General features: G+C 41.8%; 1 protein-coding gene across 8 annotated transcripts in view; it reads right to left on the reverse strand.

The window, feature by feature from the left end:
* Bcas3 (BCAS3 microtubule associated cell migration factor) overlaps positions 1–12,680 on the reverse strand; it is a 481,599-nt gene that overhangs the window by 314,111 nt on the left and 154,808 nt on the right. The window lies entirely within an intron of this gene.

Raw genomic sequence — 12,680 nt, forward strand, 5'->3', positions numbered from 1 at the left:
TGGTGTCTCATTGTGGCTTGAAAACTTCTCACCTGCACAAACACTTGAGCCAAAGTGAGCAGCTCTTCCAGTGAACCAGAAATCCCTTTCCTTTCCTCGTCACCTCCCAGCTCCCACGCCATCCACCGTGGAACGCGGGGACCCCTCCCACCTCCCACGTGCATATAACCCGGACGCAGTGTGAACCCACTCTTCTTTTTCTCTTGCCTTTCTCATCTTTTAACCATTTTGTAAACTCACATTACCAACACCAGCTTTACAATTCCTCTTCAGATAGTCAAACCGAAATACTACTCCGCTCAGCTCCAACTTGTCACTTGGGCGTCTTAGTAACTAACAGCTCTAAGAGGCATCTGTGCTGAGAAGGTTACTGACTCTCACTGCCTTCTGGACTTTCTTCAAGACGAAGACTAAAAACATTGCTTCCAAATGTCTTTCTCAGGAGTACAAAGGGAACAACCTTCCTGGTCTCCTCTGGGATGAGTTCTCTATCTAACATTTTATCTTTCATGTAAACAACTAAAATGTCTTCCTCTGTGATTCACAGAAATCTCTCTAGAGCAACAGAACTAGGACAGAGTACTTACTCACAGAAAAGGAAAGGATAAGAACAGAATCCATACTTACTCAGAGAAAAGGAAATAACAGTTTTCCAGATCTTTTTTTTTTTTTCATTCTAAACACTGAAATATTTTACCTTCCAAAATTATCAAAACCAGCTTCAGTGTTTGTAGCCTTTTTTTTTTTTTTCTTTTCTTTTCGAGACAGGATTTCTCTGTGTAGCCCTGGCCGTCCTGGAACTCACTTTGTAGACCAAGCTGTCCTCGAACTCAGAAATAAGCCTGCCTCTGCCTATGCCTCCCAAGTGCTAGGATTAAAGGCGTGCACCACCACACCTGGCTCAGAGTTTGTAGTCTTAATCCTGTTTTTGTGCCTGAAATGGAAGATAGACTGATCCTTCACAGGAAAAACAATCAATCAATTTTTATTGACCTTTACTTCACAGGTGTGAGTGTTTACATGCATGAGTTTGAGTGTGAGTGTGTGTGTGTACCACCTGCAATGACATTAAATTCCTGGGAACTGAACTTACAGACAATTGTGAGTCAACATGTAGGTAATAGGAGTTGAACATAGGTACTCTGGAAGATCAGACAGTGCTCATAACGACAGAGTTGGAGGGGCTGGAGAGAAGGCTCAACAATAAAAAAAATTAAATAATGAAATAAAAGCAAATTAGTAAGTAATAAAACTAAAGACTGAAACAGTAATTTTTATGTAGTGGTCAAGGATATTTTGGTTTCATCACAGCAATGAGGTCTAGGTACTATCCAGTCTGAGTACAATGTCAGTCAGGACTACAATGACAAAGAAGAAAATTAAACAATGGAGATACCAGCTTAAAAAAAAAGACAAAAACCTGTAAAAACATTAAACAATAGAAAACAAATAACATAAGAAAAAGACTTGATAGTAAGAGAAATGTTCAAAGAAAAGTCTCTTGATAGAACACACTGTGGGGACAAGAATGCAGTAGGACATGGGACGGTGGCAATGGGGAATCCCTCACAAATACAAAAACACAATCACAAACAGGAGCTCCAGGCCCAGACAGGAGAGCCAAGATTCATCTCACAGCAGCTCTAGAAAGGGGCATACAGGAAAACAGTGGAGAAGAAACAAGAAGTGCAAAGCAGAGGCCACTGGGGAATAGATAAGGGAAGGAAGGACAGAGCCAATCAGTGGTAAGAACAGAGAGATGAGCTGACAGTACTAACAGTGCCTAAATCATGGCATCCAGACAACTGCTGGTTTACAAAAAAGCAGGACACACATGCTCCAGGACAGGAGGGCTGGGACCACACTGACGGCACTTAGGAAATAACACAACTAAAACGTTTCCATCCACAGCAGTCGTCAGGAGTCACACATAGGAAATGAACATCTGCACAAAGTACTCAAAAGAGCTGTAAGTTGGTGGTAATACAGAGTCCACATCCTTGTGAAGAATTTGGAGAAGAAAACACAAGAAAACCAAGAGATGCCATGGCTGTATCTGCTCCCAAGGTACCCAGGTTCAAGCCCTGATGACAGGAACAGAAAAGCTGAGAGCACACTGCCCTCTAGAGGTGGCATGTTTCATTAATGCTATACCCAAACTGTTCATGATTTGCAAATGCAAATTTGTATTCATAAGCAAAAAAAGCAAAATGAAAGATTGTATTTGCATCAAGTGATAATTACATTAAATTGATATTTATTTTCTATTTTCTTGTTGCATTTATTTTAAAGGAGTTTATCTAAACAACATAAAAGATTACAGTAGTTAAATTGGGTTTAATTTTGTGTTTAAAACACTTTTAGTGTGCACAGCACTGTACACTACAGGCTCCTGAGGGTTCTCAGAGCTTACTTTACTTCTCTCACACGTGGGATACGTACGCCTCCATCTGGCTGCTGTGAGTAGCGCCTGTGCATGTGTGTGCACGCAGACCTTCCATGCCATATTTCTTGTTCTAGTGCTTCCCCGCTCAGAGTCTCTCACAGACCCCAGAGCTTTGCAGGCCCAAGACTGGCTACCCAGCCAGCTTGCTCCGGGGATCCTCGTGACTACTCCTCCCAAGTGCTGGAACTAGAGGCAGCTCCTGCAAGATAAACGTCCATGTGTGTAGCAAAACTACACACTGAGCCATCTCCTTAGGCACTATATGTCCCTCCTAATACTTCTGTGAACTACACACCGCTATAAAGATTATGAGCTACAAGAGGCGCTATCTTTCTTTAATAGTTTTTTTTTTTCAATTAGTGACTTAAAAAGGATAATTTGAGATGGGATATCACCTATGAGCATAGGCTGGTCTCAAATTCATGACATTCCTCCTGCCTCAGCCTCCAGAGTACTTAAAACACAGACTTGTGTCATATCTTGGCTTCTTATGTGGTTTTTAAATTAGACATCTTGCTGTGTGAGGCCACACTTTCCCAAATATTTGCATAAAGAACTCATCCTCTATCTCTGCACAATTACAGAAAATGACATGAAAATATTTAAAATGTGGGTGGTGTTGGTGTATAGTAAATGTCAAAATGAGCATAGAGTTATGCCTCGGGAGCCAGGAAAACATTAGGTTTTTACAACAACAGATTAGAAGCAAGGCTGCACTGACCTCAGGCAACAGGCTACAAGGAGAGAGCAAACTCCAGGTGCTAAGCGACCCAAGGAGGGCTCTCCCACATGATGTGTCTGCGCCATTTATATACTCTGTGTCAGATGAGGCATGAAATTTAAAGCAGAACTTCAGTGCACACGATTGATTTTTCTTGGCAAAAATTAAAACACTTATGGAAACTCCACTCCACAAGTAAACAGTGACTAGAAGAACAGTCAGGACACGGCACACTGGTGCTGCTGACTCCCAAGGAGGTGAAGCTATGTGAAGCGGAGCTGGGTGGCTGCTACATATTTATAATAGGGTGCGGTCTGTATCAAGAAAACTCCCTATCGACCAAAGTAAATAACTACAATAAACCATCAAATGAAGGCTGTAAACAGTCTCCAAGTGGTAAGACGGGAGTGCCGTACACACAGATGCTAAAAAGACAGAAAGACTGCTGAACTTGTAAGCCTTTTGCTGAAATATAGCAGTTCTGGGTCCAAGAAATGAGAGGCCTCCTTCAAAGTCCTCAAACCTCAGGTTGGGAGGGAGCAGGGTCTGGAATTCAGTTGTCAGATGCTGCAGGCTTGGCACAACTCCTTCTCCAGACCAAGCCAGAAAGAAGCTGGGTTAGGGGACATACTCAAACCTTGGGAGGTGGAGGCAAGAAGGGGGATCAGTGATAAAGGGTAGCCTTGGCTACCTAATGAGTCACATAGTTACACATAACTACATAGTGAGGTCAGCCTGGGTTATCCAGTGAGACTTAGGAAGAACAGAGGGAGGGAAAAAGAGAGGGACAAGGGGGCAAAGGGAGGTCAGTGAGTCTTTAAAAATCTCAGGACAGGGTAGACACCATATTCTTAAACCTAAAAGGAAAACCTATTTCACAAAATAAAGAAACAGGAAAAGTAAGCAGGGCCAGTGCAGTGGGTGAGCAAGGGCTTACAGCCAAAGTCTGACTCTTCATTTGAGCTCAATCCCTAGGCCCAGACAGTGAAGGGAAGACAGGCAACTCCCAAAGATTGTCAGAAACACGTATATACACACATACAACCATGCACACAAACACACACGCACACACACACCTAAAGAAACAATTGTAAAAAGCAGGTGTGCACATCTATCAACTATGTGAGCTCACGTGTGGAACCGTGACTAGTGTCACTTTCAACTGTGGATTTGTATCATCTCCCACTTCAGAAATACTCACAAGCTAATGTCCATACTGAAAGCAATTAAAAGCAAAGAAATAAATTCAAATTTTTATTTCATTCAGTAATATTGTTTACTTACACTGTTTTGTTAAAAAAAAAAAATAAGAAATGAGCCAATCCTGCACACTGCCGACAAACAGCAGCACAGTTTGAGTGACAGCAGTTGATCCATATGCACTAAGCACTATTCTAAACGCTGAAATTTCAATGGTAACCGTGCAAGACTGGGTATATTATTACCCCTGCTTCATAGGTAGAGAAAACCAGGTCTCAGTAGGGAGACGAAGCAATTTGTCTAAGATTACAGCCCAGAGGAAGTCTAACCCTAGGTCCTCTATTACCTTATCCACACACAGCTCAGTCACAGAGACTAGGAAAGTCATCAGCAGGAAGGTGAAAGGCCCTGGGTTTGATCTCAGCATCACAAATAAACGGAAAAGCCAGATGGAGGTGCTGAGCAATTGATGCAGGAAACAGAACAGAAAAGACAGCTTTTCTTAGGAAAAAGCAGGACTGTAGAACTGCAGGAGGTAAGAGTGAAACTCCAGGTGTAGCAGGACAGACAGACAGACAGACAGACAGAAAGACAGTAAAGCTAGCTGGAAGGCAGTGCCACATCATAATTTAAGTAAGTGGTGAACCTACAGTCTACATCCCACCTTGGTCTTGATCAGCTCCACTGGCCATCATCCATTGTCAGCACCTACATCTGGGAAAAACAGACCACGTCTCCTGCGGCCCCTAACTTTCTCCCACTATCTTGCCCCTGTTAATATTACATTCTAAAAGAAGGAATAAAAACATGACACAATCAATACTTGTGGTGCCAATTTTCTAACTAAAATCCCCTTAGACAAATTCCTTATACCCCAGCAAACTGTTCTGGCTGTCTTCGCTGTTACTAAACTGAATGTCAGCTCCAACCTTCACTTAACCAGATGCTGGAACTTAGCACAGTCACCACCATCCTCCCGGCTACTTCCTGTATATGGTTTCCCACTTCGTGTCACTTGCTAGTAACTTCTGGATGACACTTCTTACCAGGAGCTCCAATTCTGCAGGTGCTGTCGACTGAAGCCTTCCTCCCAGCCACTATCCCCATGCAGATGCATTCCCAGTGATTCCAGCCATGCTAGGAACACAAGAAGCCTTACCCAGTGTCCAGATACACACAGGTCATCCCAGCATGCCACCTGGGGCTACAATAGGAGACCCTGTCTCCCAAGAGAAGACAGGATAGAAAGACCCCGTCTCCACTCTCAGAGTGCGCTCTCCTCTATACAAATCCTCCCTCAGAGCACCCAAACCAGTTTTCTCTCACTCCTGTTTCCAAAACCCACCACTGAGTTCCCATCAACTAGGTACATACATCACTACATGGGGCCCTCTGTGACCAGAGCAGCTGTCTTACTGTCCCCTGAGTACAGCAGGTGTATTCTCAGCTCAGCATTTAGAAGCACTGCTTTCCACTCATAGCCATTAGATCTTTCCTCAATGTCACTGCGGTGACATCCACAAACAGGATGGTAATTTAAAGTTGAAATCATTTCAAGATATTTCCTAACTTCTATTCTTTTTGAGACAGGGTCTAAGGATATATACCTGACTGGCCTTGAACCCACATACATCTGTCTCTAACTCGGGAATTCAAGTATTAAAGGTATGCAATACCACAGACTATATTCCCTCCCCTTCTTTAAATTTGTCAATAGCTGCAAGAAAACAGACTTATTTTGATTGGTCACTATATTTACTTGCTCTTAGAAGAGCTTCAACACATATATTAAAAAATAATAATAATTAATTCACAGTGGCTGAATAAGTGACCATCTTACATGCATCAAATGAAAAGCAATGTTACTATGAATAAAAATCTCTTCAATTTGACAAGTTATTATTTAAATCCAAATTGGTATTTAACACATAAGTGAAAATGCCATAATACAACTGTTTGTGTCAACTTAAAGCATAACTTAGAAAAATATCAAAATACACTGTTTCTCTGGGAATAACTTCTTTGATTCTACATGGTACACAAGGGGCCAAGATAACAGGTGGAAATGCAAAGATTCTGCCATCCCCTGGGTTTGATTTCCAGGATTCACTTGATAAAAGTGATTCACAGCTTGTCTTTTAGCCTCCACACAAATGCAGTGGGGCACATGTGCACACATGCATACAGTATTGCATACATTAAAAATAGAGGGCTGACCCCACTTTGTTAAGGATTATTTTGTTATAGGAATGGTCACACTGGGGAAATGGAGGTTAAGCTTGGCCTTTAAGCAGTTGCTGATACTAGCTGATGGAGGTGGGCTCGGGCAAAGATTACTGCTCAGAAAAAGGCACTGTAGCTGTTAGTTGGTTCAAGTTGTCTAGCCATTGGTTGGGTGTGCATTTCAGTTAATGTTGCCAGGTAGTAGAGGTAAGTCCCAGTGCCTAAAGGATGTTAGAAATAGCAAAAGAGTCACTAAAGGCCAGGCTAATCTTTGGGGAGGGCTGTCGTTTGGGCGTGGCCTTGGTTAATCCTCTCACTAGCATCATCTTCACTTAGGAGTTGTGCAGGGAAGAGGAAGGCTGAGGGAAAGGCTGCTAGTGCCTCTTTCCAGAGGACAGCTGTACCCAGGGGCCCTATGTGCATCTTGGTAAAATCTTGTCTTCATTATTCATAGCTGTCATCTGAATGTTATATCCTAAAGGAGAGCACATGGTTAAGAGCAGAGCTAATGGCTATGGTGGAATTGACAAAAGGGTTCCTCTTGAACATGGAACTGCTAAGCCATGTCTGGACAGTGTGGAGAAATTCATGTTGCTAGGCTGACTGGAGGGACAGAGAAGTTCACAGGGCAAGGTCTGCAGGTGTGTTGAGACTGACATCCTGAGAGCCCCTGCCGTAGGTACGTCTCCGAGCTGTTCCGTGTGGAATACATTTGTTGAGTGGGAAGATCCCTTCTACATATACTACTATATAGATCTGATGATAAGCTTAGGAATGCTATACTTAGTGTGGTCTGTTGCTCTGTGTTTCCTTGTAAGCTGAAACTGAGTGAATGCAGAATTTAATTGTAACTTTGCCAGTACATCTATCTAGAGGCCTGCTGCCATTTTTGTCTTCTATGAAATTTCTGTTGCCAAGGAAGACAGGATTACAATTTTGTCTGACAGATTGAGATGGCATGGTACATACTGTATAATCTCAATTACCCAAGTGTGTGGACGCTTGCAGGATCTAGAACTGCTTATGACTGGTGGCTTTGTTCTTGCTTTCTTGTGTTTTGTTTCCTGTAATGCATATACTAAAAGAATAAGTGAAAGCTTCTTTAAAGAAGAAAAAAGATTCTGCCATCCTTAACATCATTAAGAGATACCAACATGTCAATAATTAATTCCTATATTCAAAAAAGAGCAACACTGAGACTTACACCTGCAATAGCACTAAATAGTACTTGAGAAATGCAGTTGTAAATGGAGTTTGATAAGCAGCAGACCTGCAGAGACATCTGGAGGTAAGGAAACACAAAATGAGGGAGCTTCCATGGGTGACTGCCATATGGACTGAATCCTTGGTAAGGTGCGGTGGAAATCAGATTTGGGACATTCTCTACCCTAACCAGCTAACAGCTTGATGAGACAATTTCCACCAGAGTTAGAGAATCATAATATGGTTCATGAAGAGACCAGTTTCATTAGTTTCTTCCAAATAAGGGTAGAGGTAACTAGCCGGGCGTGGTGGAGCTCGCCTTTAATCCCAGCACTTAGGAGGCAGAGGCAGGCAGATTTCTGAGTTCGAGGCCAGCCTGGTCTACAGAGTGAGTTCCAGGACAGCCATGGCTACACAGAGAAACCCTGTCTCAAAAAACAAAAAACAAAAACAAAAACAAAAAAAGGATAGAGGTAACTGAAATGGGTGAGAAGAAAAAGTCAAAGAGTCACTATTTCTGAATGACAGACCATTTGCAAATCTAGAAAAGGCTGTGTCCTCTGAGAATAATAATTATCAATTATAAATAAATGTAACTATTAAGGAAAACGGCACTCTGGTACAGGCATTCTATGTTTTACCGTGGTGTCACAGTGGTACGTGAGTCACATTAAAGTCAAAGATAACTGCAAAGCCGTGGTAACCTTTACACTCAGTAACTGCAGCCCCTCCATGTATTACCCCAGATATAACGGTTAATGTGAGAAGGGACTAGGGCTCTTGCCGCCGGCCACTGCTCTTGTCACTGTCATGTGTTTCCCACAGTTAGAGTGAAAGCTGAAGACTGCTATGCCTCATGGATCTCAACCTGAGAGAGAGATTTATAAAGAATATACTTCAAGTAAATAAACATCCTCTGGAAAATTAAAAAAAAAAAGAAGATAACATAATCCTAACCTAAACTGGATTGGCTCCAAAGAACAAAAAGGAAATGCCCTATATCAATTGTTATTTAACAGTTTCCTTTACTTTGCTAAAGTGAGCACAGACAAACAACGCAATGCAGCCAAAACATGATTCATTTTCAAGATTAATCCCTCCCTGCTCCAAGGTTTACATTGTTTTTAACCATCATCAGACTGTTTACCCACACAAACTGTAAATACATCATTTTTAGAACTAACCAACAACAATGCCCATTTTGTTTTGACATGAAAGACACAAAGAGAACATGAAGAGAAACAACCACTGATTGAGGTCTGTTCCTCTAAGACAAGATATCCCCAAAAGAGTAAGGGTGAGCTACAAGAAAACGTCATGCCGTGTTGCCAGGAGAAAAGGAGGCATGGAAAGGCAACTGACCAGCTAAGAGGCACAGAAAAAGCAGGGGCGGGGTCTGGGGTTAAGAATAAAAAGGAAGAGAATTCTTGAAGCATAAACGCTCCCTGCTGCGGACGGAGATGTTTGAGAGATGGGGATAGCAGCTGACAGAATGAGTTCACATTTAAATGATATTCTATTTTATAGGAGTCTTTACTGTGGTTGTCATAATCTCTCCATGTAAACTACCTCTCAGTCTTAAAATTGGGCACTCCTAAGGAGACTACGAAACTCTCCAGAAAATAAGTATCAACGAACGAAGTCCTCCTGGAGGACTGAAATGTCACAGCCAGACTCAGGTCGCCTTGGCTGGGGATGCTGCAGCACATCTGTGACATAGCTCTCCAGAGGGAAAGGCAGGAGGGCTATGAGTTCCAGGCCACTGTGTGCTGTCTGTGTGAGACCTTATAAACATGCAACAGAAAAAGAAAATACCATAAAAGCTCCACAGATGGAATGACTGAGAATTTCCTATCCAAAATGAATATATATTTTTAACAAGAAACATTAGAAAATGATCATTGTATCATCAGAATTAATAATTTCCAACTAGAAACCACATGAGTGTACTTTAGTAATGTCAGGCACATTAACCAACAGCCAGTGGCAGCATGTCTGCATACAGAAATGAGGGAGCTGCTGAAGCAGAACCTTTCAAAAGGGTTAGCCTCGAACACTTCAAAACCGACTGAGCTAACTGTCAGCCACACAAAACAACTCAGCACGGGAAGGGGGCAGAGCAGAGTCTAAGGTGGAAAGCACAAACTCAAAGTTAGCCAAGGCTACAATTTGAAGAGTAACCATCTTCCAACATGAACAGAACTTATAAAATGACATTACAGAAACAAAACACATATACACCATAAAGTCCATTTACATCAAATGGAACGTACTTACTTAAGGGCTGCTCTGGAGTAAAAGTATTTTTCAATTTCAAGTGAATACCATAAAAGCCAGAACTATGGTTTAGTATTTTAAAGAAGTAGACAGGGGGACTCCGCTGAACTTAGGAACTTAGTCTGCACAGGTGAGAGTGTGCACCACAGAGGCAGACAGCTTCTGGGACAGGCGGGAGCCACAGAGCTGCTGAGGCAGCACCCTTTTGGAGCGCAGACATCTGGCACCCTCCCAGCCGGAGGACAGTGGTCCACCCTGCACGGGAGCCCTCTGCTTCAGGAGCAGGGAGCGCCATCTTGGTTCCGGGACTCCGCCGAATTTAGGAACTTAGTCTGCACAGGTGAGAGTGTGCACCACAGAAGCTGAGAGCTTCTGTGACCTGCCAAAGCAACACAGTATCTGGGAAAGGTCCTGTTTTGGGCCTTCTTCTTCGGCCAGGAGGAGGTCCAAACACCAGATATCTGTACACCTTCCCTGTAAGAGGAGAGCTTGCCAGCAGAGAGTGCTCTAACCACTGAAACTCAGAGGAGAGAGCCTGTCTCCCAGGTCTGCTGATAGACGTTAATCAGAATCACCAGAAAAACAATCTCTAAACAGAGACAACTATAACAACTAACTCCAGAGATTACCAGATGGCGAAAGGTAAACGTAAGAATCTTACTAACAGAAACCAAGACCACTCACCATCATCAGAACCCAGCACTCCCACTTCACCCAGTCCAGGGCATCCCAACACACCCGAAAAGCTAGACCTGGATTTAAAAGCATATCTCATGATGATGGTAGAGGACATCAAGAAGGACTTTAATAACTTACTTAAAGAATTACAGGAGAACATTGCTAAAGAGTTACAAGTCCTTAAAGAAAAACAGGAAAACACATCCAAACAGGTGATGGAAATGAACAAAACCATACTAGACCTAAAAAGGGAAGTAGACACAATAAAGAAAACCCAAAATGAGACAACACTGGAGATAGAAACCCTAGGAAAGAAATCTGGAACCATAGATGCGAGCATCAGCAACAGAATAAAAGAGATGGAAGAGAGAATCTCAGGTGCAGAAGATTCCATAGAGAACATCGGCACAACAATCAAAGATAATGGAAAATGCAAAAAGACCCTAACTCAAAACATCCAGGAAATCCAGGACACAATGAGAAGACCAAACCTACGGATAATAGGAGTGGATGAGAATGAAGATTTTCAACTCAAAGGATCAGCAAACATCTTCAACAAAATTATAGAAGAAAACTTCCCAAATCTAAAGAAAGAGATGCCCATGAATATACAAGAAGCCTACAGAACTCCAAATGACTGGAACAGAAAAGAAATACCTCCCGACATATAATAATAAGAACAACAAATGCACTAAATAAAGATAGAATACTAAAAGCAGTAAGAAAAAAAGGCCAAGTAACATATAAAGGCAAGCCTATCAGAATTACACCAGATTTTTCACCAGAGACTATAAAAGTCAGAAGATCCTGGACAGATGTTATACAGACACTAAAAAAACACAAATTCCAGCCCAGGCTACTATACCCAGCCAAACTCTCAATTAACATAGATGGAGAAACCAAAGTATTCCACGACAAAACCAAATTCACACATTATCTTTCCACGAATCCAGCTCTTGAAAGGATAATAACAGAAAAAAAAAATACAAGGACGGGAACCACGCCCTAGAAAAAACAAGAAGGTAATCCCTCAACAAACCTAAAAGAAGACAGCCACAAGAACAGAATGCCAACTTTAACAACAAAAATAACAGGAAGCAACAATTACTTTTCCTTAATATCTCTTAATATCAATGGACTCAACTCCCCAATAAAAAGACATAGACTAATAAACTGGCTACACAAACAAGACCCAACATTTTGCTGCTTTTTGTTTCTCTGAGGAAACTCATCTCAGAGAAAAAGATAGACACTACCTCACAATGAAAGGCTGGAAAACAATTTTCCAAGCAAATGGTATGAAGAAACAAGCTGGAGTAGCCATTCTAATATCTGATAAGATTTACTTCCAACCCAAAGTCATCAAAAAAGACAGGGAGGGGCACTTCATACTCATCAAAGGTAAAATCCTCCAAGAGGAACTATCAATTCTGAATATCTATGCTCCAAATACAAAGGCAGCCACATTCATTAAAGAAATTTAGTAAAGCTCAAAGCACACATTGCACCTCACACAATAATAGTGGGAGACTTCAACACACCACTTTCACCAATGGACAGATCATGGAAACAGAAACTAAACAGGGACACAGTGAAACTAACAGAAGTTATGAATCGAATGGATCTGGCAGATATCTACAGAACATTCTATCCTAAAACAAAAGGATATAACTTCTTCTCAGCACCTCATGGTACCTTCTCCAAAATTGACCACATAATTGGTCACAAAACAGCCCTCAACAGATACAAAAATATTGAAATTGTCCCATGCATCCTATCAGATCACCATAGACTAAGGCTGATCTTCAATAACAAAATAAATAATAGAAAGCCAACATTCACGTGGAAACTGAACAACACTCTTCTCAATGATACCTTGGTCAAGGAAGGAATAAAGAAAGAAATTAAGGACTTTTTAGAGTTCAATGAAAA

Source organism: Mus caroli, unplaced genomic scaffold (genome assembly GCF_978045245.1).
Source record: "Mus caroli unplaced genomic scaffold, Mus_caroli_1 scaffold_13, whole genome shotgun sequence".
NCBI lineage: Eukaryota > Metazoa > Chordata > Mammalia > Rodentia > Muridae > Mus > Mus caroli.